At 51.5% G+C, this 23,362-nt stretch overlaps 1 non-coding gene across 1 annotated transcript; it reads left to right on the top strand.

The window, feature by feature from the left end:
• Positions 1–16,060: 16,060 nt before the first annotated feature.
• Positions 16,061–16,132, top strand: TRNAC-GCA (transfer RNA cysteine (anticodon GCA)). The gene has a single exon. It is a non-coding gene; the product is annotated as a tRNA-Cys (tRNA).
• Positions 16,133–23,362: the final 7,230 nt, after the last annotated feature.

Below are 23,362 nucleotides of genomic sequence, written 5' to 3'. Positions count from 1 at the left end.
CCGGGACAGACCCTGGCTTAGCTGGCCATTTTCATGGGTCAGTCGTGGAAGAACTATAACACTGATTCTGTGCTGGAATGGGGACCCCTCCCAGGGTTCAAGAACGGACTCTTGTCTAACACTCAGAAATGAATTATCATAGGAGACACACATGCTGACAAAGCAAGAGACTTTACTGGGAAGGGGAGCCTGGGTGGATTGCAGTCTCGGATTTTATGGTGATGGGGTTAGTTTCTGGGTTGTCTCTGACCAATCATTCTGACTCGGGGCCCTTCCTGGTGGCATGTGCATCTCTCAGCCAAGAGGGATGCCAGTGAGAAGGTTTCAGAGAGGTCGGTAGGACATATGGACTGGTGTCTCCTCTCTCCTTCTGTCCTTTGCTAAGTTCTTCCAGTTGGTGGTAGCTTGTTGGTTCTGCGTTCCTTATTCGGACCTCCTGTTGTAAGACAACTCACGCGAGTGGCTACTTTCTTGCCTGGCCAAGGCGGGCAGTCTCAGTCTCTCCTAACATTTATACTTTAACAAGCACTCTTGTTTTTCAGTCTGACATCCAGATTTCGCTGAGCATCTTGTATCTCATCTAGAAATCTCACGGAGGCATTCAAGCTTCAGAAACCTAGACTAGAGTCTTCCAGCTGTGAAGGTTCATAAATACTTCTGTCCTCTAACTCATTCAACAAGCATTTACTGGCTACCTTCAGCATGTACATTTTCTTGCCCCCTGAAAAACACAATTGAGTCCTTGTAAGCCAAGAATCTATGTAATTCAGTCTCAGAAATCCACTGCAATCAAAATACAGAGTTTACCAATCAAAGAAACTTCAGCATAACTCCAGTCCTTTACTTATGTTTCTCCAAAACCACAAAGGGACTGGGCCCGCCGTCCCTCACAGCACTCCTGGGGAGACCCTCCTTGTCATCCTTTCCCTATGAGGCCAGACCCCGCTTCAGAGTTGTTCACACTGAAACCCCTTCTCAAACTCCCTTCTGAGCCCTCAGCCACTTCCCCTTCCCTTCAGCCCCTCAGCCCAGTATTGTGCTAGAGACCCAGCTGCTCATACACTGGAGACTTTCCTTTGGGAAGAGAAAGGTGGGATTGGGTGCTTTTAGAATATTCTGCTGTGACCCTAAGGGTCAGAAGAAACCCGAGAACATGCCTGTGTTTGGAATTTGTGTCCTGTTTCCTGAGCATTTGGAAACCTCCAAGAGAACTTAGCTCCTAAACAGGGCACGAGGTATGCCCAGTAAAACAAGCTGAAAATACAGCTGTGGAGCAGCAGAACTTAAGCCCTGGGGAAAAAAATACCTAAGGAATAAAACCAGAGGAAGAGGTCAAGGCAGTCTGGAGGAAAGACACACAGCAGGTTGGGAGGAGCAGCCTGGCTCCAGAGCTCACACTCCTGAGATGCCAATGCCAAATGGACCATGACCGCGGAGACAGTAACAGCCCAGAGTCAAGCAGAGGCAACCGGAGGGAGTCCACTGTAGCTGGCCTTTCCTGGATGAGCCCTTGGGCGCAGCTGGCCAGAGAGCAGGTGTTAGCCTCTAAACTCTTCATCCAATGGAGGCTTCGACCTCAGCTATTTGGAGGTTCCAGACAGGGAAGCCACACAGGCTCTGGTGGTCTGAAACACATGCTCAGGGATTTCTTGCCAGTTTCCCATTATTTCCTAGTTTATCCTGGACAGAAAACCCGTGAATGGGGGAGGTAGTGTGGAGGTAGCCCCCCACTGCCTGATCAAATCTGCAGGGCAGAAACCCAGTGGGAATTAGAGATGGCCAACCCCTCCTGGAATCTTCCATGGAACGGATTCAAGCTGCTTCTCATCTTACCCACGTCTTTCCACCCACTGCTGGTACAGAACACGACGTGTCACATTTTTGAACCATTCGACCCTATAATCTGTTGGTGATACATTTGATGATACATATGTGCTCCGTGCCGGCCTCACACGCCGGCTGGCCGGCCTTCTTCATCTTTCCCAGTGACAGAGGTACCGCCCAGCTGGCTGCTGCTGGTGGGGGAGGCGGGTATTTGTGGGGCCATCTCAAGGCGAGATGTGAACTCAGAAATCTCACAGGCTTTGTGTTCACACAGCTGCCTTCTTGTGAACTTGCAGCACACTTCTGTTCAGCTGACCCTAAAATTGCCTGCATCACAGGCCTGAAAGCTATGATGACAGCCCTGGGCCTCCAGCTACAGCGCAACACATCCAGGCTCAGAATCCTAAAGGGTTATGGGATGAGCAAGTAAAACTCAAAATTGTGCAGACAAGCTGGCACCCCCGTCCCTCTGGAGCGCGTGGGAATGAAGAATCAAGGTTTGAAAATGGCCTAAGAAAATGGCCATGAGGACATTCTGACGGAGCCTCCTGACTTGAGATGGTTCGTGTCAGTCCTGTTCGGAGTTCCAGCTGACGGGAACTAAGACATCTAGAGGATCATCATGCCTCGAACAGAGAGGACCCTGAAATGGTCTTTTCTGGGGGAGGGTCAGCAGGGCACCCAGGCAGGGAAGGGACTCCACATGCGGCACCCATTGCCTCAGCCCTGGAGTCGGTCTACACGATGAGGAAGTGATAACAGGGCACTAGGAGCCTGGGGAGAGCCCGAAAGCAGCTCACAGTGGACACTGTCCCCTTGTCACCATGTAAACCTGGGCCAGTCGCTTCCCCTCTCTGGGGCTGGGTTTGCTTGTCAATAATAGTCATAATAGCAACAACCCCAATAATAATAATTGCTGAATTTTATAACATTAGCAATCAGTGCCCTTGTCCCAGGACTTGACCGCATCATCTTCTTTGAACATCCCATCAATAGTTCTGTGAGGGAGGCATTAGAGCCCATCTGTTTTTATAGATGCGGAAACTCAGATTTTCATGTGCTTAAGAGTAATCTGCAGCATTTGTTTAAACAAATGTGGAGTCCCTTCCATTCATTGTGACAGGCGTTTAGGATTCCACTCAAACAGTCTAAGAGCTTCTGAGAAACGCCGCCAAAGGGAATCAGGAGACCTGCCCGTCCTGCCGGCCGGGCCCCCTCCCTAGGCCTGGGAAACACCACCTCTTCCCGCCCCCCACCCCGCCGCCCACCCCCCCTTCAGGCTGGGAAGCTGCAGACTCCTGTGAGACAATGTGGTCGCCATATGCAGGGCACCCAGCACAGGGACGCAGGGTAAATGTTATTACAACGATAACAATGATTCCACTTAGGATAACAGTGATGGAAATCTGCATTAAACGACTTTAAACCCCGATACCTGCCCCTTTCCCCACTCGCAGAGAAGAAAGGGATGCGAATTTGTCACTTGAACCGGCAGCTGTGGTTCATCTGGACTTCATCTTTTCTGCTATCATCTTTATTAGCAGGGTTTTTTTTTTTTTTAATGAGTAAGTTTCAAACTACCAGGTGTTTTGAATTTTTGTCTTGTTCACTTGCTTACAGGAGGAAATCCAAATAGAGAGCACTGTATTAATAAAAACCCAGCGGGAGAAAAGTGCAGCCTCTCACCCATGGGGAGGGCCCTCTGTTCTCCCTGCGGGTCCCCCAGTCTTGGCTGAAGTTCCCCAGCTCAGCCACTAGGAGTCGATCTTGGGGGGCATAATCTCTTTCCCCAGACACCCTGCTCCTTCAGGCTCTGAGTCCACTGTGAGCTCACACGGCCCCGGCGCCGCCCCCTTCCCGTTAATCCCCACTGACGGTAGACTCAGTGTGATCGCCCCACCGCGGGGCTGATCCCCAGCAAGGGGCGGGGTGGGGCACAGGCTCACAGACCCGTCCTGGTTGTTCCTGCAGAATATGATCCCCATGAAAGTTTGGGAGAGAAAAAAAGGTGCAGTCTCAAGTGGGACACCCAAAAAAGGCCTGAAACAACCCACCTCCCTGAGGAGTAAACGCGACCAGACATCTGCCCCACACGGGAGATGGTGGGCGGGTCTGCGAAGTCCTCGGGCCCACAGCATGGCCCTGGTCTCCCCAAACCAGCCAGACTCAGAAAACACCTGACCCAGGGAAGGGCGAGGCCCAAACGCCACATGTCCCTGCCCCACGTCCCATTGCTCGCCCATGTAGGTGCTTGTGTCAAAGGCCCAGCAACAGGCGTGGATGGCCCCTCTGCATGGCCTGGGAGAAAAGGGGAGGATGTGGGTCTTTCCCAGGGGAACTCTGTCCCCTCCCTGAGGCTTGGGGTCTAGTGGGGGCCTCTCAGTTCTCCTCTTTGTCTCTGAAAATCTGGGCAAGGACAAGAGGATGAAACAAAACCTGACTTTTTTTTTTTTTTTTTCGTCTCTTGCTGGTAGCTTTAGGGAAAGGGTCTGTACAGGAGGTTGAAATTAACTAAAATGAGGTGGGGATTACCTCGGGACCCCACTGACCTGGGAAATGAGGGCTGACTTCAGCTCGGCACAGCCAAGCCTCCTTTCTGGGGCAGAATTAGATTTAAGCAGTCACTTGCTGATAAGGGCTAATCCATGGCTAAACGGGACATACCAGAAGCAATTAACATTCCTTGACTCAGTTTCCCTTTGTCTGCAGAGTGCTCCCTCAGGAAACACAGGTCCCATTTGCTGCCATGAGGGCATCCACCCAGTCTCCCTTCCAACATTGTCTCCACGGGGTGGAGGCGTGCTGGGGCTGCCTTTAAGCTGCTGTGTCAGCCAAGTGGCCCCTTTCTCCCCAAGTCCTTGCCCTAAAACAGTGAATCCAAGCTGCCGAGAAAAGCCTGCAGGTCAGTAGAAGGCAGCGGCGGGGATTTGCTATAATCGTCTCCAAAGCAGGAGTGGAGTAAAGAAGCCATTTATGGACTAAGAGTCTGTGAGTGTTGAAAGAAAGACACTTTTGTCCCCCCCCCCATTTTTTTTGGCTTTTCTTTTTTACTGACACTCACCCCTCACTACTCCCAAAACAGACTCCAAATGTCTTATCTCATTGAGAAGAAACGAGAAGGCCAAAGAAGATTCCAGAATGCAAAACCCTCAGAACATTCAAGTAATGATGAATGAGGAGGAAAAACGAGTCAAAGAAAAAAGGGGGGGTCCTCGTGCAAGCCTTGGACAGAGACATGGTTTCAGCACCATTAGGGTTTTGCATCTGATTTTGTCTGGGAAAAGAGAACTGGGGATTGGAGGATGTTCTGGAAAATGCATTCTTAGTGGATTCAAAAAGTCAAGAAGGTGGGGAACCTTCTATTGTTATAGCTTATTACATATTATTTATAGATATTGCTCATTATTTGCTTATAATAGATTATTTATTGTGCTGTGCTTAGTCACTCAGTCGTGTCTGACTCTTTGTGACCCCATGAAGTCCACCAGGCTCCTCTGTCCACAGGGATTCTCCAGGCAAGAATACTGGAGTGGGTTGCCATGCCCTCCTTCAGGGTAAATTACTTATTTTTAAGCTCCTCCTTTAAGTGAATGCATCCTGTCACAGTGCCTGATTCCAGTTATCTTGGTGTTGTTTGGTTGCTCAGTCATGTCTGACTCTTTGCAACCCCATGAACCACAGCACACCATGCTTCTCTGTCCATCACCATCTCCCAGAGTTTGCTCAGATTCATGTCCATTGAGTCGGTGATGCCATTCAACCATCTCATCCTCTGTTGCCACCTTCTCCTCCTGCCCTCAATCTTTCCTGCATCAGGGTCTCTTCCAAGGTAGACTGTCTTCATCATTGTTCTGAGATATAGCAGGCTGAGACAGCCACCTTGGTCCCAATGACCCACAGTGGTTGTAACAACAGCCCCTGTCTGACCAACACCTGCCATTCTGCAGGCTGTGTCCTGCCCCCATGCTCCCTTCTCTGCCCACGCCTGAACACAATGTCTCCCACTGTCTGGCTGTGAAATTACCAATTGCCAGTATTTTCTCTGCCTGGTTCCGCCTGGCTTGCCACGTGGCCCTGTCACCATTTCCCCTAATAGCTGTTATGTGCAGAACTTCTTGATACCCAGCTTGAGTTTCCTTTGCCTCATTCATTCCATTCGTCTTCACCATGCTGCCCAGTACCACAGAGTAAGTAAGCTCCCACTTTCCTTGGAAGGAAAAGGTCCTTCTTTGTTCATCCATCCAGGGCACTCATTACATGTTAATTCCAGATGAGAAATGTCAACAAACAGAGGGCATTTCAGTGGCCACTGTGAGTCAGAGCTGAGAGACAAGTGGGGAGTCTGGTGTCCACTGAAACCAAAAGGTGAGGACCACAGTCCTAACAGCCAACACTGTGCCCCAGTCAAGGGGCTGGTGGCCTGGACACGCTTGTTCTTGCAGTGTGTTCACCACAGCCTTGTGAGGTTGGCATTACAGCACTGACATGTCACAGATGTGGAAACCAAAGCTCAGAGAGCTTGAGTAACCAAGGCTCAGAGAGCTTGGGTCGCACAACTCAGGGAGGAGCAAGCCTCTGGCAGCAGATCCTGCTCCAGAAGAGAACTGTGAGCTGCTCTCCTAGGTCAGGAAATAGCTGAAGTCATGTGTCCGTGTGCAAGGTCAACGTGAGAAAGCAGGCGCAGCACCAGCGGGCTCAGGAAGGCGTCCAGGACACCTTCAGAGCGGCAGGTTCTCTCCCAGAGTCCTGGGACCTGCTATTAAACCCACAGCCAGGCCCGTGCCCTGGACTCACCCTCAAGTTTCCTTTGAAACCTGGAACACTCCATAACAAAGTCAAGCCTGTTTCCTTCCCAGTCCTCATTTTTCTTCCACGCTTATACCACAAAGACCCTTTCAGAAAGCCCTGTCGGGCACAAACCCACCAGCCGTACCAAGAGGATTTGAGATAAGGTTGAAAAAGCCCATTCACTGAGCCACAGACTTTTTGCCATTTTCCACATCCCTGGCCCAGACTCTCAAACCTGTTGCTAAGCTGTAGTGTGAGCACCTCGTGCTATTGGGCGGGGAGGGTGAGCAGGCTGCAGGGCCCCAGGGGAGGAAGGAAGGGAGAAAGAGGAGGGGCTGCATAGAAACTGCATCTAAAATAGGTGTCAGAGCGGTCATGTTCATGGGGGCTGCCCTGAGCCAGACACCACACTAAAAGCATTCCACACATTATCTCTACCCCTGTTATTGCAATGATGTATGAATCAGTTAATGCTGTGGTAATGCTGCATAACAAACAGCCCCAGCCCCAAGATCACAGAGGCTTCCAATAACAAGTATGTGTTTCCCTCTCTCAGATTTGTAAGCTGGTGGCTTTGCTGTGGGCCAGGCTTAGATCTGCTGCACATGTTTCCTGTTCTGTGACCAGCAGCTTCATGGGCATGCTTTTCCCGTGACATTGGCAGAAATGCTAGAGGGTGAAGGGGAATCCTCTGTGGCTCTCCAGGTCTTGGTTCAGAAATCATACACAGTCACCCCTGCCCACATTTCCTGGGACAGAGCCATCACTAAGGAGGCAGAGAAGTACTCCCTAACCACAGTGATGCCCAGTAAGATACAGAGGAGAGACTGTTATGAGTGGACAGGTGCTGTCATTTATGCCCATGTTAGGAGGAGGAGCTGCAGGCTTCCAGAGGTGACCCCTGTTGAGCAGTGGTAGGGCCAGTGGACGGCTCCAGAGACCAGTGCCAGGGTTTACACTCTGAACTGGAGGGAGAGCTACTCCAGGAATCCAGGCGGAGGCCCTCACCACCTCAGGGTGGCCTTCTCCTAGACCAAAGCAGGTCCCTTTGTCACTGGAGGCAGCAGATTACCAAGCTTCAGCTGGAACCAGAGCAGAGGTCCACATTGCAGCCTCGCGTGGCCTCAGTTTCCTCATCTGTAAAATGGGAGCAACACTGCACCAACAGCACAGCATTCCTGTGACGATTAAAGGGGTTGGCACTTATGGAATGCCCAGAGGAGTGCCTGCCCCAGGAAGTAAGTGCTGCATGAATTTGTGGGATCTCACAGAATCAGTTAAAAACACATGGGTCACTGAAGACCGCACAGTGAGAGACAGGACACATGATCACCCAGGCTGCAGGCATCAGATGGAGGGATACTGGGGGCTCACCGAGCGCCTTCCAGGAAGCGTTCATAGGAGATCTTAAGGAGCATGAGACCCAGGCCCTATCTCATCCATCTACATGGGAATCCAGCCTAGAGGTTGAGAGTGCTGGCTTTTAGAGGCAGTCAGCCGAGGCTCTGGTGCTCTCGGCTGTGGCTTTGGACGGTGCCCACCTTTCCACCCTCGGACCTCCGCTTCCTCTTCTTCTGTGAGTTCCACGTCTGGTCAGCATCGCTGGGGGTGAAACAAGATGGTGAGCACTGGTCAGATTCAGGGGCAGTGTGGAGGCCCCACCACATCCTTGTCACACAGAGGATGCTCAAGGTGCAGACATGGAACAGCGTTTCATGAGAAGGTTATTTTTCATAAAACACGTTTTCATGTTAACATGAAATGGATGTATAACTTTTAAATGAATCAATAAATGATTTTTATATTACCTGGTTGTTTTTTGCAATGTGATAAAGTCAAGTCGCTCAGTCGGGTCTGACTGTTTGTGATCCCATGGACAGTAGCCTACCAGGCTTCTCTGTCCGTGGGATTTTCCAGGCAAGAGTACTGGAGTGGGTTGCCATTTCCTTCTCCAGGGGATTGACCCGACCCAGAGATTGAACCTGGGTCTCCCGCATTGCAGACAGATGCTTTACCCTCTGAGCCACCAGGGAAGCCAGTGTGATATATATGATAGGAAAAGTTCTTCAAGGTCCTGACTCAAAAGACCTACGGTATCGCTCAGGGGACTCCACTCAGTGCTCTGTGACGGCCTATACGGGAGAAGGGTCTGAAAAAGAATGAACATGTGTATGTGTAAAACTGAATCACTCTGCTGTGCTGTGTGCCTGAAACTAACACAATGCTGTGACTCAACTCCACCCCAATAAAACCTTAAATAATAGAAAAGACCTGAACCAGGTCAGGTGTGTCAAGCGCTCCTAGGATGAATGGTTTGAGACCTGCTTGCTCTGAGCATGGATCCTGAAGGCTGGTTCGCACACACTGGAGTCATCGGGGCCCTGCCCCAGGGCGTCTGATTCAGCGGGTCTGCAGTTCAGCTCAGGCAACAGAATCTTCAAAGCGTCAGGTGAGAGGCCAGACCCAGGGAACTTGAGACAAGATTTCAGGTTGGACATGCAGAGTCCTGAGCCCCACACCAGACCTTCAGGTGAGTGTCTGCCTTTGAACAAGAGCCCCAGGAAGACTGCCCCCAAGTGCAGTTCAGGAGGCGCTCCTTCAGATGGTCCCTCAGCTCCTCCCATGTGAAGACGGAGCTCCGATGGCTGCCGTCTGCTGTGAGCTCTCTGTTTTCTCCCACCACTGTTGCCGGGGTTCGTTTTTCCTCTCTGCAGCCAACACATGGGTTGTTTTAAAAAGAATACCAGGTTAGACCCTTCAGAATAAATAAATAGAAATGATTTTGTAGTTACAGATTGTATAGATTACCCACCACTGGTAAACTTCTCTCTCTTTACATTCTTGTAACTTAAACACAGTCCCAATATATTTACTCTTCAGCTGGGGGGAAAAAGAGAAAGGGCTGCTGGCTGGTTTTCAGGGTCCTCTCTCAGGAGAGCAAGTTCCTACCCCTGGGATCCTCAAGAGGAATGCTTCTTTCAACCTGGGCTGCGTGCCTTCATTTCAAAGATGTATCATCTCAGCAATATTTTTCCCAAGAACTTTTCATCATCCAAGGAGGTGACTCTATTTCAATGATAAGCACTGTTCTACATGAAAAAACACCCATTCACTCTCCAGCTGGTCCCCTTAGGAGTTGTGTGACCCTGCGCAACTCACATCACCTCTCTGAGCCTGTGTCCTCAGCTGTAAAATAGCACCAACCTCAAGTGTCTCACAAGCCAGGGATGGAAATGAAACAAGCTATCGAATCTAGATGTCTCAAGAGCAGAGTTGAACTGTAAAATATGATTTTAACTGTAAAATATGATTTCAGAGGGAATGCATGTTCCATATACAGACTCCAGGGGCAAAAACACAGAGAAGTACAAAGGATGGAACAGAATTTGCCAGAAATCCCATTCCTGTGTTAAAAATCTTGTCAGACCCGTGAGGGGGAGGAGAAGTGTTTACATATCACTCCATTAGGACTCCTGACTTCAGTGGCTCCACGTTCACAAACACACGTGCCCGTGGGTCTATGCGTGAGCTGGGTTAACACACCGTTGTACAAAGTGAGGACCTATTGAGCTCTTCTGTATAGTTGAATAAGTTCATTATTACAAACAAATTTTGAAAATTAGTCTGTTGATTTTGAATAACAATTTTTGTAAGTAGCAAAAAAAAAAAAAAAAAAAGACAGACAGCAGGCATTCTCTGTTCTTACTCTCTTAGACAACTCTGACCAAATCTCATGCAAGCTTTCTGTTCCTGTAGTGAATGTTTCTTGGGACTTCAGGTTTCAGGGATGGGGCTGCTGGTGACTTCAAAGGCTTGTCGGGCTCCTGGGAGCCTCCTCATTTGCCCGCTATTTCTTGCAGGGAATGAGTCTGAGATTTCTTGAGCCTAGGGAGGCAGGGACAAAACATGTGGGTGCCCCGGGGTGTTGGGGTGTCCCTTTCCTACGGGAGGTGGGTGACAGCGGCCGGAGGTCAGGGAGTCCCCAGCAGACATGAGGCACCAGGCTGGGCCGCGAAGCCCAGGGTCCATCACCTGCACGAAAGTTCGTGATGACGGATGTTGCTGCTTGGCTCACAGGTGATGTTTCAGCTTGTCCAGCTCAATAACTGGCCCAAGTTTGCAGTGAATTAGTGGTAAAGGGGGCAAGCTGGTCTTGAAGACAGTCTGCAGGCTCCAGAGGCCTGAGCGACACGTGACTCGGGCTGTGTCTCAAAGACTCACCTTGGGACTCTGCCTTTCTCACAGGGAGGCTTAAGCCCGACAGACGCACCTCCTGCCACCCCGCATGGCGATGCCCCGAGGGAAGGGACCGTTGCTCTGCATCTCTGCACTTACTCACCCCACCCACACGTGGGGCCCGTGATTCCCACGTTCCTCCTGGAGGAAGCTGCCTCTTTGGTGAGTAAGATTCCGGTCGGTTGGCATCACGTGGGGCGTTCCTGCCCTCTGCGTTCACATACACTTTAGTGTTGTGGTTCCTGCTGGTCTAGAGAAAAAGTTTCGGAGTAAAACACAGAACCTGGGACAGACCCAGACCCACAATTTTTAAAAGAAAAAGTGGTGAGAGAACTTGTTTTTCAAACTAGAAAATGCCGTACAAATAAAGAGAGGTGAACGCAGAACTGCTGGCTGTTGTATCACTTCCTGGGACATCCCAACACTGGAAGGGTGTGGTGAGTGTTTGGACGTTGGCTCTGCTGCATCTTGACTAGCTGGGAAAACTGTCCCTGAGGAACCATAAACAGGTCTGAGCGCGAACATCATGGGAGTCCTTGCTGTGAGCTTTTTGGTCTGGTGTCAGTGTCCCAAGGGACCACTCTGAATCAAGCGGAATGGCCAAGTCACCAGACCCAGACTTGTAAAACCACAGGGTCAGAGGGGCCATGGATGATGTAGCAGTCAGGAAGGGCCAAGCCAGGTTGAAGTAACAAACAACCCCCGAATTCTGAGGTTTGTGCTTTTATTTTTTACTTTTTTTAAATAAAGGCTTATTTCTCTTCATGTGGGAGGTCCATTGTAAGTTGGCAGGGGCCTCTGGTTGGTGACTCAGACTCAGGAAGTCGTGCCATCTTGATCATTCCAGTTGCCCTGTGAGGGTCTCATGGCAGCAATGAGCCACCCCAAGCCCAGAAGTGACCCATTTCTCACCGGCTCATGACTCATTGGCCTGAACTCGTCACCCAAAGGGGCAGGCAGTGCAATCCTACCAGCATCCTTGACAGGAAACTCCTGGAAATTATTGGCAAACACAGCACATGTAGGCATGCCTTCTGACCAGTGGCTAATGGCTCACAGTCAGCGGGGTTAAGAAGGGTTCAGAGGTCTGCCAGGCAGCGCGAGCTGACCAGTAAACCATGCCTGGCAGGGGTGCTGGCCAGAGGCATGTTCCAGGGAACTGCCACTCTGGCCAAGACCAGCACCCTCAACTTGCCAGTGAAAAACCTGGGGTCCCAGAGCGAAAGCAGCAGTCCTGGGTGACAGCGGGTTAGGAGCGGGGCCAGTGGAGTCCAGGGCTTGTTCCTCCTAGACCAGCCCTGCTTCAGCTTACATAGCAGGCCACTACTACTAGAACTTGGCCAAAAAATCAGATACCTCCTCCCTCTAAAACCTACCAAGGTTTCACTTGTTGAAAAGTTAAAAAGCAGGTCAATTTGTGACCCATTCCCCTCTCTTCTCAAATCTGGAGCCACTGACCTCCTTGGTGGGGTCGGCGGGGGGGGGGTCACATTGACTGTTGGGTGTAGAGCTGTTGATATAAATGAAAAAAAAACAAACAGAGGAAGAAGATCTGGCTGAGTCTCCACTGTTTGCTCACAAGAACCGAAACTACCCTGTCTTTATTTTTCAGTGGAGGGTCCTGTGGGTCAGCCGCACACTGGCATTTGGGTTTGTAATTCCCACCAAATGAGTCAGCAGAGAGAAGAACAGAGTTTTTTCAGCAGACATCTTTAAGCTGGTGCCCACTACCATTAGAGAAAAAAAGCCCTGTTTATAGAGTAACCATGTAATAAGCACAGAGCCCCGTACACCCCATACCCAGAGTCGTCAGTGTCCCTAGGGGCCTGACTCCCTCCCCTGTTGGGGGCAGATATGGCCGGCTTGTTCCAGCATGGGAACACTCACTCCTTCCTTCTCTGAGGGCAACCACGACAGCATTTCTCAGTGGTGGAATGCCCATAAAGACCTGTGGAAAATGTGACTTAAATTCCACCCTGGAATCCTGGAAGAGTGTGTGTGTGCACCTATACAGATGCATGCCCACGCACATGTGCCCAAGCGATGAGTATGTTGCTAGAAACACGTTTGCATCCACCTCAGGCAGGAGCAGCTTCAGCTACAGACAGAGCCAGCCCCAGGCCACCTGCCAGCTCTAGTGCTGAATAACAGGGGCTTAAATGCCACTTCCAGCCCAGAAAAGGAGCCCTTCCTTGGCTTATTCATACTAATTTGTAAATGACTGACACTGGTTTTATGGAACAAGTCTTGGTAGGGTGGGGTTGCCAAGGTCATAGAGGGTTAAAGGTATGTCAAAGGGGAGAGGGAGGTGCATTCAAACAAAGGAGAAAAAGCATAAACAGAAGGTGGTGTAGGACAGAAGCATAGACTTTCCTCCTATCAGACATTTGCTGAGAACCAGCATGGAGCTCATCGTAACTGTGATCTGTGCTGAAACCTGCCCGGTGTCTCCTCTGCTCTCCATGCTTGCTCGGCTGGAAAGTGGCCAGTTTGGGGCTGCACTGGTCCATGGGCTTGGGGCTCCGCGTTGTCCTCAGGTTTCTCTGTTTCTCAGACCACCCCCAAACCACACCTGCATCTCCCCATCTCAGTTCAGATCTGTCACTCAGTCATCTCTGACTCTTTATGACCCCATGGACTGCAGCAGGCCAGGCTTCCCAGTCCATCACCAACTCCTGGAGTTTACTCAAACTCGTGTCCATTGAGTCGGTGATGCCATCCACCCGTCTCATCCTCTGTTGTCCCTTCTCCTCCTGCTTTCAATCTTTCCCAGCATCAGGGTCTTTTCAAATGAGTCAGTTCTTCACATAACGTGGCCAAAGTATTGGAGCTTCAGCTTCAGCATCAGTCCATCCAATGAATATTCAGGACTTATTTCCTTTAGGATAGACTGGCTGGATCTCCTTGCAGTCCAAGGGACTCTCAAGAGTCTTCTCCAACACCACAGTTCAAAATCATCAGTTCTTCAGCTCGCAGCTTTCTTTATAGTCCAACTCTCACATCCATACATGACTACTGGAAAAACCATAGCTTTGACTAGATGGACCTTTGTTGGTAAAGTAATGTCTCTGCTTTTTAATATGCTGTCTAGGTTAGTCACAGCTTTTCTTTCAAGGAGAAAGCATCTTTTAATTTCATGGCTCCAGTCACCATGTGCAGTGATTTTGGAGTCCCCCAAAATAAGGTCTCTCAGTGTTTCTGTTGTTTCTCTATTTGCCATGAAGTAACGGGACCAGATGTCATGATCTTAGTTTTCTGAATGTTGAGTTTTAAGCCAACTTTTTCACTCTCCTCTTTCACTTTCATCAAGAGGCTCTTTAGTTCTTCTTCACTTTCTGCCATAAGGGTGGTGTAACCTGCATATCTGAGGTTATTGATATTTCTCCTGGCAATCTTGATTCCAGCTTGTGCTTCATCTAGCACAGCATTTTGCATGATGTACTCTGCATATAAGTTAAATTTAAAAAGTGAAAGTGAAATCACTCAGTCATGTCCGACTCTGCAATCCCATGAACTGTAGCCTATGAGGTTCCTCCATGTATGGAATTTTCCAGGCAAAAGTACTGGAGTGGGTTGCCATTTCCTTCTCCAGGGGATCTTCCCAACCCAGGGATTGAACCTGGGTCTCCTGCATTGCAAGTAGATGCTTTTACCATCTGAGCCACCAGGGAAGCTGAAGTTAAATAAGCAGGGTGATAATATACAGCCTTGACGTACTCTTTTCCCAATTTGGAACCAATCTGTTGTTCCATGTCCAGTTCTAATTGTTGCTTCTTGACCTGCATACAGATTTCTCAGGAGGCAGGTAAGGTGGTCTGGTATTCCCATCTCTTAAGAGAATTTCCCACAGTTTGTTGTGATCCACACAGTCAAAGGCTTTGGTGTAGTCAATAAAGCAGAAGTAGATGTTTTTTCTGGAACTCTCTTTCTTTTTTGATGATCCAGCGGGTGTTGGCAATTTGATCTCTGGTTCCTCTGCCTTTTCTAAACCCAGCTTGAACATCTGAAAACTCATGGTTCACATACTATTGAGGCCTGGCTTATAGAATTTTGAGCATCACTTTGCTAGCCTGTGAGATGAGTGCAATTATGAGGCAGTTTGAACATTTTTTGGCATTGCCTTTCTTTGGGATTGGAATGAAAATTGACCTTTTCCAGTCCCATGGTCACTGCTGAGTTTTCCAAATTTGCTGTCATATTGAGTGCAGCACTTTCACAGCATCTTCTTTTAGGATTTGAAATAGCTCAACTGGAATTCCATCACCTCCACTAGCTTTGTTCATAGTGTTGCTTCCTAAGATCCATTTGAACTTTCCAGGATGTCTGGATCTAGATGAGTGATCACACCATCACGGTTTTCTGGCTCATGAAGATCTTCTTTGTATATTCTTCTGTGTGTTCTCACCGCCTTTCCTTACTATCTTCTACTTCTGTTAGGTCCGTACCATTTCTGTCCTTTATTGTGCCCATCTTTGCATGAAATTTTCTCTTGCATGAAATTTTATCCCCATCTAGACATTGCTTTGCCAGCAACCAACCCAAACCTTCTTCTTTGAAGTAGCATGTTGAAGCAGCAGAGGGGTGTTGGGGGCAAGAGCAGGATGGGATGGGACAGACCAGATGCAGGACATGGGGGTGGGCATCCCGGGAAGGTGGGGAGGAGCCCACGGGAGGGTCCTGCCACAACCGCAGTCAGGGTTACTCGAGTCTCTGTGCCTTTTCCCCGAAGTGCAGCATCTCTCAAGGCTAAAAACATATCATGATTCTCAGGCATGGAAAAATAAAGTGAGCTAGTTTGGCTAATGTAACTCAGATGCAGTGCCTCTCCTCCTCTCTGCTGGAGCCACAAGGCGCGGCTGTATCTGATCTGGAAGAAAACCCATGTCTCAGGGGCTCTGATACACATCTCCGTTCAAGCCTGTGTGTGTGAGCGCCCCCAGCCGCCAGCTGGTGCCCAAACTCGTGCTTGGAGGGAGGAGAGGAGTTCTGGGGGGCAGCCCCAAGGGGTGAGCTACCCATTTAGATGGCCCAGGTTGGGTACAGGTGAGCCGGGCCACACTCTTGTCATCCGCCTCCGGTAGAAGCAGTCCCAGCAGCATTTCACCTCAGCCCTAGGTGGGGAGGTCTGCAGAGACCCTGCTCCGAAATAAAGTCCCAGGTCCCAGGGCTTGAACACATCTTTTTGAAGGACACTATGGAGCTCTCAGGGGCTTCCCTGGTGGCTCAGAGGTTAAAGCATCTGCCTGCAATGCGGGAGACCCAGGTTCGATCCCTGGGTAGGGAAGATCCCCTGGAGAAGGAAATGGCAACCCACTCCAGTATTCTTGCCTGGAGAATCCCATGGAGGGAGGAGCCTGGTAGGCTATAGTCCGCAGGGTCACAAAGAGTCAGACACGACTGAGCTACTTCACTTCACTTCATTTCCATGGAGCTCTCATAGATATTCAGTCAGTACTCAGAGAAGCCTGATGAGGTGGTTGCTGCTGTTACTTCTGTTAGACAGCTGAGGAAGAGAGGCTCAGAAAGGTTAAGTTCCTAACCCAAGATCATGCAGCATTCTAACACGCAGAGGTGGGACTTGAACCCTGGCAGCTTGCTCCAGATAGCTCGGGGCTGTTAAGAAAAGTACTGCTGTGCTCATCCATACACAGGACTTTGTATGGACACATGTTCTCTTGGGGTAACCTCTACAGATGGGTAGTCCTGGGCCATATGGTGAGTCTGTATTTAACTTTTTAAAAAAACATATCTATATAATTATTTGGCTGCGTCAGGTTTTAGTTAAGGCCCAGGGATCTTTCGTTGCAGTGTGAGGGCTCCAGAGCACGAGAGCTCAGATGATCAGAGGCACGTGGGGTCTTAGTTTCCCCAACCAGGGAGCAAACCTGAGTCCCCTGCATTGCAAGGTGGAGTCTTAACCCCCGGACCACCAGGGAAATCCTGTATTTAACCTTATAGGATAGGCCATCCTGTTTTCCTCACAACATGTGACACTTCTCACTGCTCATGTGTTTTGCCAGGATTTGGAATCATCTCTCTTCTCCACCTCAGTCATCCTTGTGGCCGCACGGGGATATTTCATTGTGGGTGTGATGTGCATAAAATAAGTGTACAAAAATAAGATGCAGAGTAACCAGAGAGAGAAAAAGAAACAGAAATCTGAAACACTGAGGTCAAGCTCCATAGCCAGGAGGAGTGCTGTGCAAATATTGAATCCTGACAGTCTCCTCTGTGATGAAGTGAGAGCTGTGAGAAGAAACAGCCAAGGGGGCAAGAGAACCAACAGGCCCTCACCGCCAGCATCCCCTGTGAACCCTTTCCCGCCTTTGCTCCCTCGAATCCTGGCCCCAGGTATAGAGGCTTACTTTTCAGTTCTAGCCACATCGTGGTCACAAAGTGGTCCCTCACCTTCAGAAGAACCTGCAGCCTCAGACAGCTGGAGAAATGGACCAGTTGGCCTCACAGTGCGCTCTGAGAATCCTCGACTCTCTGGTGGTCTTAGCTCTGTCCTGTCCCTGCCTCACTTGCCCCTACCAGGGGTGCTGGCCGGACCCACCTCCCACAAGAACAATGCACGAGTCCTCCTGTGGGGATTTGCTAACCTGGGCAAGCCAAAACCAAGTCAGGACCGACTGACCTCAAGAGAAAGGAATATTTGAAACGGAGCCATTCTGAACAGAAATCCACAACCTACGATCATAGTCAGAGAAGGTCCAGGATACAGGCAAATGAGCACGTAAAACCCCCTGGTGTCTCGTGGACACCAGCCACGCAGCCTCATATGGAGAAGTCACCAAACATAATGACGCGTCATACAGCCAAGCGTCCAAGCGTCCTGACATACAACACATTCTCACCCTCAGGAGGAAGTGGTAGCCTTCTCCACTGGGTGTCACTCGGACGGAAACTCTTATACTATCTGAATGGAGAGCCCCCCGGCCTGCCCTGGCCACCCACAAATCTCCACACAGCGTCTAGCGCCAGTGTCTAAAAATAGAAGCCCCCACCCCCAGCGCAGTGGGGGAACCACAGGAAGCAGTTCAAAACCACTTCCGGCGGCCACTCTGCGGCCGTTGTGAAGCGGGTCTGCTGCGGCATTCATAGGCCGTTCGCCGGGGCCGTTTGTCAAGATGGAGCCGTCCTACACCGCGACGAGCTGTGGGGGTGGACGCGCGTCCCACGGGCCTGGGCGCCGGGTCCATTCCCAGGCCTTCAGACCCTGAGCCGGCACAGGCAAAGCTCCGGAGCTCACGGGAAACAGACTTCGGCCTCCTCACGTCAGGCAGCAGCTCCACGGCGGGGCCCGCAGCCCACACCCCGGGTGGCAGCTCCAGGCAGAGTTCTTTCGGTCCTGGGCCTGACCTGCCCTCTCTCCGCCCCCCACAGCTGCTTTTACTGTTCTGCCTTTCACTGTATTTTACATGGAGAGAGCCTCAACAGCTGACCTCGGCAGCGTGGTTTCTTCTGTCGTGTGATTTTGTGTTGCAGCAGAACACTGCCGCAAACCTGCGGCTTGCCTCACACTTTGGCGAAGTTCTCAGCAGGCAGCCGAATAAGAAAATGCCACGTTTGTCAGCTCGCCCTGCTTATGGCGATAGTGACGTCCTCGGGGCAGCCAGCCGGGGGTTCCCAGCAGACCCCCACCCATCTGGGGCTGGAAGGCCGAGCTCAGGCCCCACCCCCACAGAAGATGCTGTGGCTTTGGCTTCCAAAGTGACAGGAGAAGCGAGCTCCTCACCACCCGCTGCTGCTTCTCTCAGGATAGAACGCAGAGGGAGGGAACATCTCATGGGCAAAAGCCACAGAATTAAAGCCCGAGTCCTCACCATGGCTGCTCCCCACAGTCTCATGGGCACCCCTCCCCACGTCAGCCGCCGCTTCCTGGAGTCCAGGCGCCAAGACGCTTCCGTGAGAATGACAGCTCAGGCCCCTTCTCTCCAGGACCTGATGTCTGGGGCGTGGCCAGGAGACCAGGAAGGCATGCATTAAACCACTCCTTAAATAAGCCTCAAAAGCAGCCATGCAATTAACCAGCTCAACCCAAACAAAACAAGCATCCCTCAGCGGGCTTCCCCTGGGTTGGCCGGGCTGGATCTCATGGTCTGTGAGGACCGAAGGCAGGGCTCTCATCTGTCCCAGAGCATATTCTGGATCCCTAGCCTGAACTGAGAAAGGGGGAGGTGAAAAGGGAGCAAAAGCATTTCCTGAAAACGGCGGCCAGTCCCCGTCCCCACGGCCCTGTCGCTGTGCGTGTTCCATTGCCGCCTCACATCTGGCCCTTTCCAGGTGGGAAGTTCGGGGCCCTTTCCTTCCATTTGTCCCAGAGGTGCTCCTCTGGGGGAGGAGCTGCCTCTAGCACATTCAGACCCGAGCTTATGGAATCGAGGCGTGGCCTCTGGCTCTGATGCGCAGGAGATGCACACCCCGGGTGCTGGGGGGAGAGGGAGGGTGGAGGACAGACCCTCTGAGGCCTGTCCTGGGCAGTGGGACCCGAGGCAGGTCCTGCAAGAGCAGTGAAGTCCTGGCCTCCCGCTCTCCGTGGGCAGTGCATACAGCAGGCACACACTGATACATCTGTTACTCACATAATGTGTGTCTGTATTTTCACCAAGACTTAAGTCATATTTGAAGTCTTAGCCCAGGTTTTCCACAGGGCAGTGGGCACTCAGGGACAAATTTAGCCTCCATTAAAGGAGCAAGTCTTCCGAAGCTGGATGTGCAGCCAGCATTGCCCAGCAGAGCGTGTGTAGCCAGACGGGAAGCCTTCTCAGTCTTTGCCGTGAGGTTTCCCATGTCAACTGCCTTTAATGATGTCCTTCCGATGTATGACCAAGCCCGTTTTATTTGTACCATTTGTCACAGATGCTGGGATGTGGTGTGGATTGGGAAGGCTAAATCTCCCCCCTGGTTCGGGGTTTTGGGGACCTTATCAGACTGGGACGGCTGGCTGCTCTCCACCCCTTGTCCAAGTACCCACAGGGGCCTGCAGGCGCATCAGAGTCAAGTGTAGCTCTTTTCTCCTCACACTCCCCCCTGCTGAGATATTTACAGTCAAGGAGGCTAGAGCCAGAATCCAGAGGGGGTATTTTGAAGACAGCAGACTCAGGAAAGGCCCTTCTCATTTTCTCCTTAAGATGCTCGAGGCGTGAGTTCTCAGACTGGTGGGTCAAGGTTAGTCGACTGGGCTGCAGCTCCTTACAGGTCAGTCCAGAGCTTAGCGTCCTGCCTCCTCCCAGCATCTCAGCAGGAAGTGGCTGGGGAGAATCTAAGGCACACCCAACAGGGTTATGACAGCGGGGGTGAGGCTGGAGCTGGTTTAGGGTCCCCAGACTGCGAGGGCCCCTGCAGTGTTGGCAGGACCCCTTGGGGAGGGCAGCCCTGGAGCTGGCAGCAGGGGGCTGGGAGCAGGACTTCGGGGTCCCTGCAAGCTGGCAGGACCCAGCGCTGGGCTGGAACTAGTCTGCAAGGAGGCCAAGGTTCCACAAAGATCCAGCCCCTGAGATGCAGGAGGAAGAAGCAGTGTCTGGGCTGACTCCAGCCTGGGGTTTCCCTTTTCAGTACAATTTTTGTTGTGTTGCATACAACTATATCCAATAAGTCCAACTACCAGTGCTTTTCTGTCGCCTGGTCTTCTAAAAGCTGACAGACCCTCTTACAACTGTGCTTCTGGCTCCTCCTCTTTGTCCTTTTGACAGATTTACGTCTTAGAAGAAGAGTAAGGTGTGGTAGAAGGCGTGAATGTTTATGGCAGTTACCGTAACTTCTTCCAGGAAAGTGAAGTGAAAGAAAGTCATTCATATCCAACTCTTTGCGACCCTATGGACTATAGTCCATGGAATTCTCCAGGCCAGAATACTGGAGTGGGTAGCCTTTTCCTTCTCCAAGGGATCTTCCAAACCCAGGGATTGAACCCAGGTCTCCTGCATTGCAGGCAGATTCTTTAGTCTCCTGCATTGCAGGCAGATTCTTTACCAGCTGAGCCACAAGGCTTTCTAAAGCTTCCTTGTGGGCTAAAGAGACCTGATGAACCTCCAGTGATGGCAGTCTCACTTCTACTTGGTCTAAATGTAACATTGTCATTCATTCAGAGGAGCCTGGGGGGCTGTCCTCAAATAGAAGAGACGTGCTGGGCACAGAGTAGGTTATGCAGGCAGCTAGTTGAATACACGAATGTTGCTGTGTTGTGAGTTGCTCCCAGTCGTGTCTGAGTCTTTGTGATCTTGTGGACCATGGCCTGCCTGGCATGCTTTCCTGAGCTCCCCACCGCCATCGGGACGGCTGGGTGGGCAGGGTGCAGAGCTCACATGGCAGCTGAGTAGATGCAGGCTGTCCTCGGGGGCAGGGGCCTTCCTCATATCTAATTGCCTGGTGATGACAGGACCACCCACCGTCCTAAATTACCCTCCACTTGCTGAGCCTGGCGTCCAGCCCTCCCATGAGGAACTCCACGTATTATGTATTAGCAGGTCTCTGGTCCACCCTGGACGCACACTCAAAGCTGACCCGCAGGGCTCCGGTCACACGGTGAATGACTAATGCCACACCCTCTGCCCCAGGAATCTCACTCAAGTTCTTGTGACAAAGCAGGCATCGGTGCCCCAGAGAAAGGTGCCAAGGGGTCCCCTGAAACCTCTCATGCAACAGCCCCAAACCCATAGATGCCTGAATCAGTGTTCTGCACCTGGACATGGTATACCACTGCCACTAGGGACCCTGTAGGTCAATGGGCAGCTGCCGGCTCGTGTGCAGACCTGATGGTCAACTTGACTGTGCTCGGGGTGCCCAGACAGTGGGCGAACACTCTTTCTGTCCAAGAGGGTATTTCTGTCTGGGAGGTTGTCTCCATCCGGGAGAGGGGGTCCCTGTCCAGGAGGTTGTCCCTGGGTGAGATGAGCGCTGAGATGTGACCCTCTGAGAGCAGGTGTCTCCCCACTTGCAGACATCACCAGTCACCTGAGGGTCTGGCCAGAATAGAAGGTCAGCGGAGGGCGAGTCTGCTCTCTCTGTTGAGTCAGGACACCCACGCCCTCCTGCTTCCCGATGTCAGAGTTTCTGCTTCTCGGGCTTTCGGATTCAGATGGAGGCTGACACCACAGCCCGCTTTCCCCTGCCTTCACTGAGCAAGTATCTGGCCACTGACGAGGCCGAACGGGCGCCTTTCGTCGTCCTAAGTTGTCACTTGTTGGATGTGTTGTCTTGTTTCTAATTTGTGGTCAATGGGTGATGCCAGAGACATGAACAGAAGCAGCGCCTAAGGCCCGCATTCCTCGCAGGTGCTCTCACATTCACGCCGGTACAAGGGGGGCTTGGGCACAGGGAGGTTCCACACATGACCAGGGCCCATCCATAGTCAATGGGCACGGGGCTCGGTCCCCTCCTGCCTGGCTGCAGAGGCCCGGCCTGAGGCTCTAACCATCTCACCCACTGCCGCAGTGCACCTGCACGTCAGGGTCTGCAGGGTCCTCGCACCGCCATGAATGACGAACAGGGACACTCTAACAATGGGCGGGCATGCACAGCTTCACTCCACTCCCAAATGGTGAAGGAGCTGGGTTTGAACCCACGTCCTGAAATCCCTCATCCGGAAGCAGTGAACCATCTCAGACGTGAGCCAAGGTTGCCGTGAGGGTGCCAAGAGCCTCAGAAATGTAGCTGTTCAGGGGAAAAGCTCAGACCCATCTGTTTCATTTTAATCGGTCATTCTCCCTATTTGCCTATCTAATCTCCAGAGGACCTGGACCATCCAGTCTGGACCCACCGAGAGGGCAAGACTTCCTCAAGCTCAATGTAGGAGCCACATGTACACCCAGCCTTCCAGGCCCCTCCTCCTTGCAATCCCGCTTCCAACTGCAGGAGGGGCTTTCAAAGGCTAAAGTTCTCCAAGTAACCCTCCTTCCCACGTCGTTATTCTTTAAGGGAAATGTCTACAGAAAATTAAAACCACTTGGAAGTGGCAGTTCTTGGAACAAAAGGCTGTGATCTGTGTGGGAAGCTGCCCAAGGTGGTTTTCCCTGAAGGGCCCGGCCTTTGGCATTCACATGGTCAGTGCCCTTCACCCTCACCCTCACTTCCCATAGAAGCCGTGCTCCGGGATGCCAGGACTTGGCCTGGAGGGACATGCACCCCTGGGAGACAGTTGGCTCCACGGGCACGGCTGGTCCCTCAGACGCCCATGGGCTCTGCAGACTCCTGTCTCTGCCCATCACTTGTCAGGTCCACTCGACTGGTTGTCTCCAACCTTCCAAGCCATCGTCCAACCGGGCCCAGCAGGTGCCTCCAGCCCCGGGACAGCTGTGCGGGCCTGAAGACTGGCCGCACTCCCTGGCCTGCTCTGCCCGTCCACTGGGCAGCCGGCCTTCCTTTTCACTGGAGCTGCTGGAGGCCTGCAGGCAGCTTACAGGAAGCGGCGCCTGGAGAAGCAAGAGGGCTTTGAAGCACAAGGTGAGCCGGCCTGGCTGTGGTTTGCATTCTTTGCCTTAATTTTAACAAGTATTTCAGCCCCTTGAACATGATC

Source organism: Dama dama, chromosome 4 (assembly GCF_033118175.1).
Source record: "Dama dama isolate Ldn47 chromosome 4, ASM3311817v1, whole genome shotgun sequence".
In the NCBI taxonomy this organism is placed as follows: domain Eukaryota; kingdom Metazoa; phylum Chordata; class Mammalia; order Artiodactyla; family Cervidae; genus Dama; species Dama dama.
Note: the sequence above shows the minus strand (reverse complement) of the source record. Positions and strands in the feature narration are given on the sequence as shown.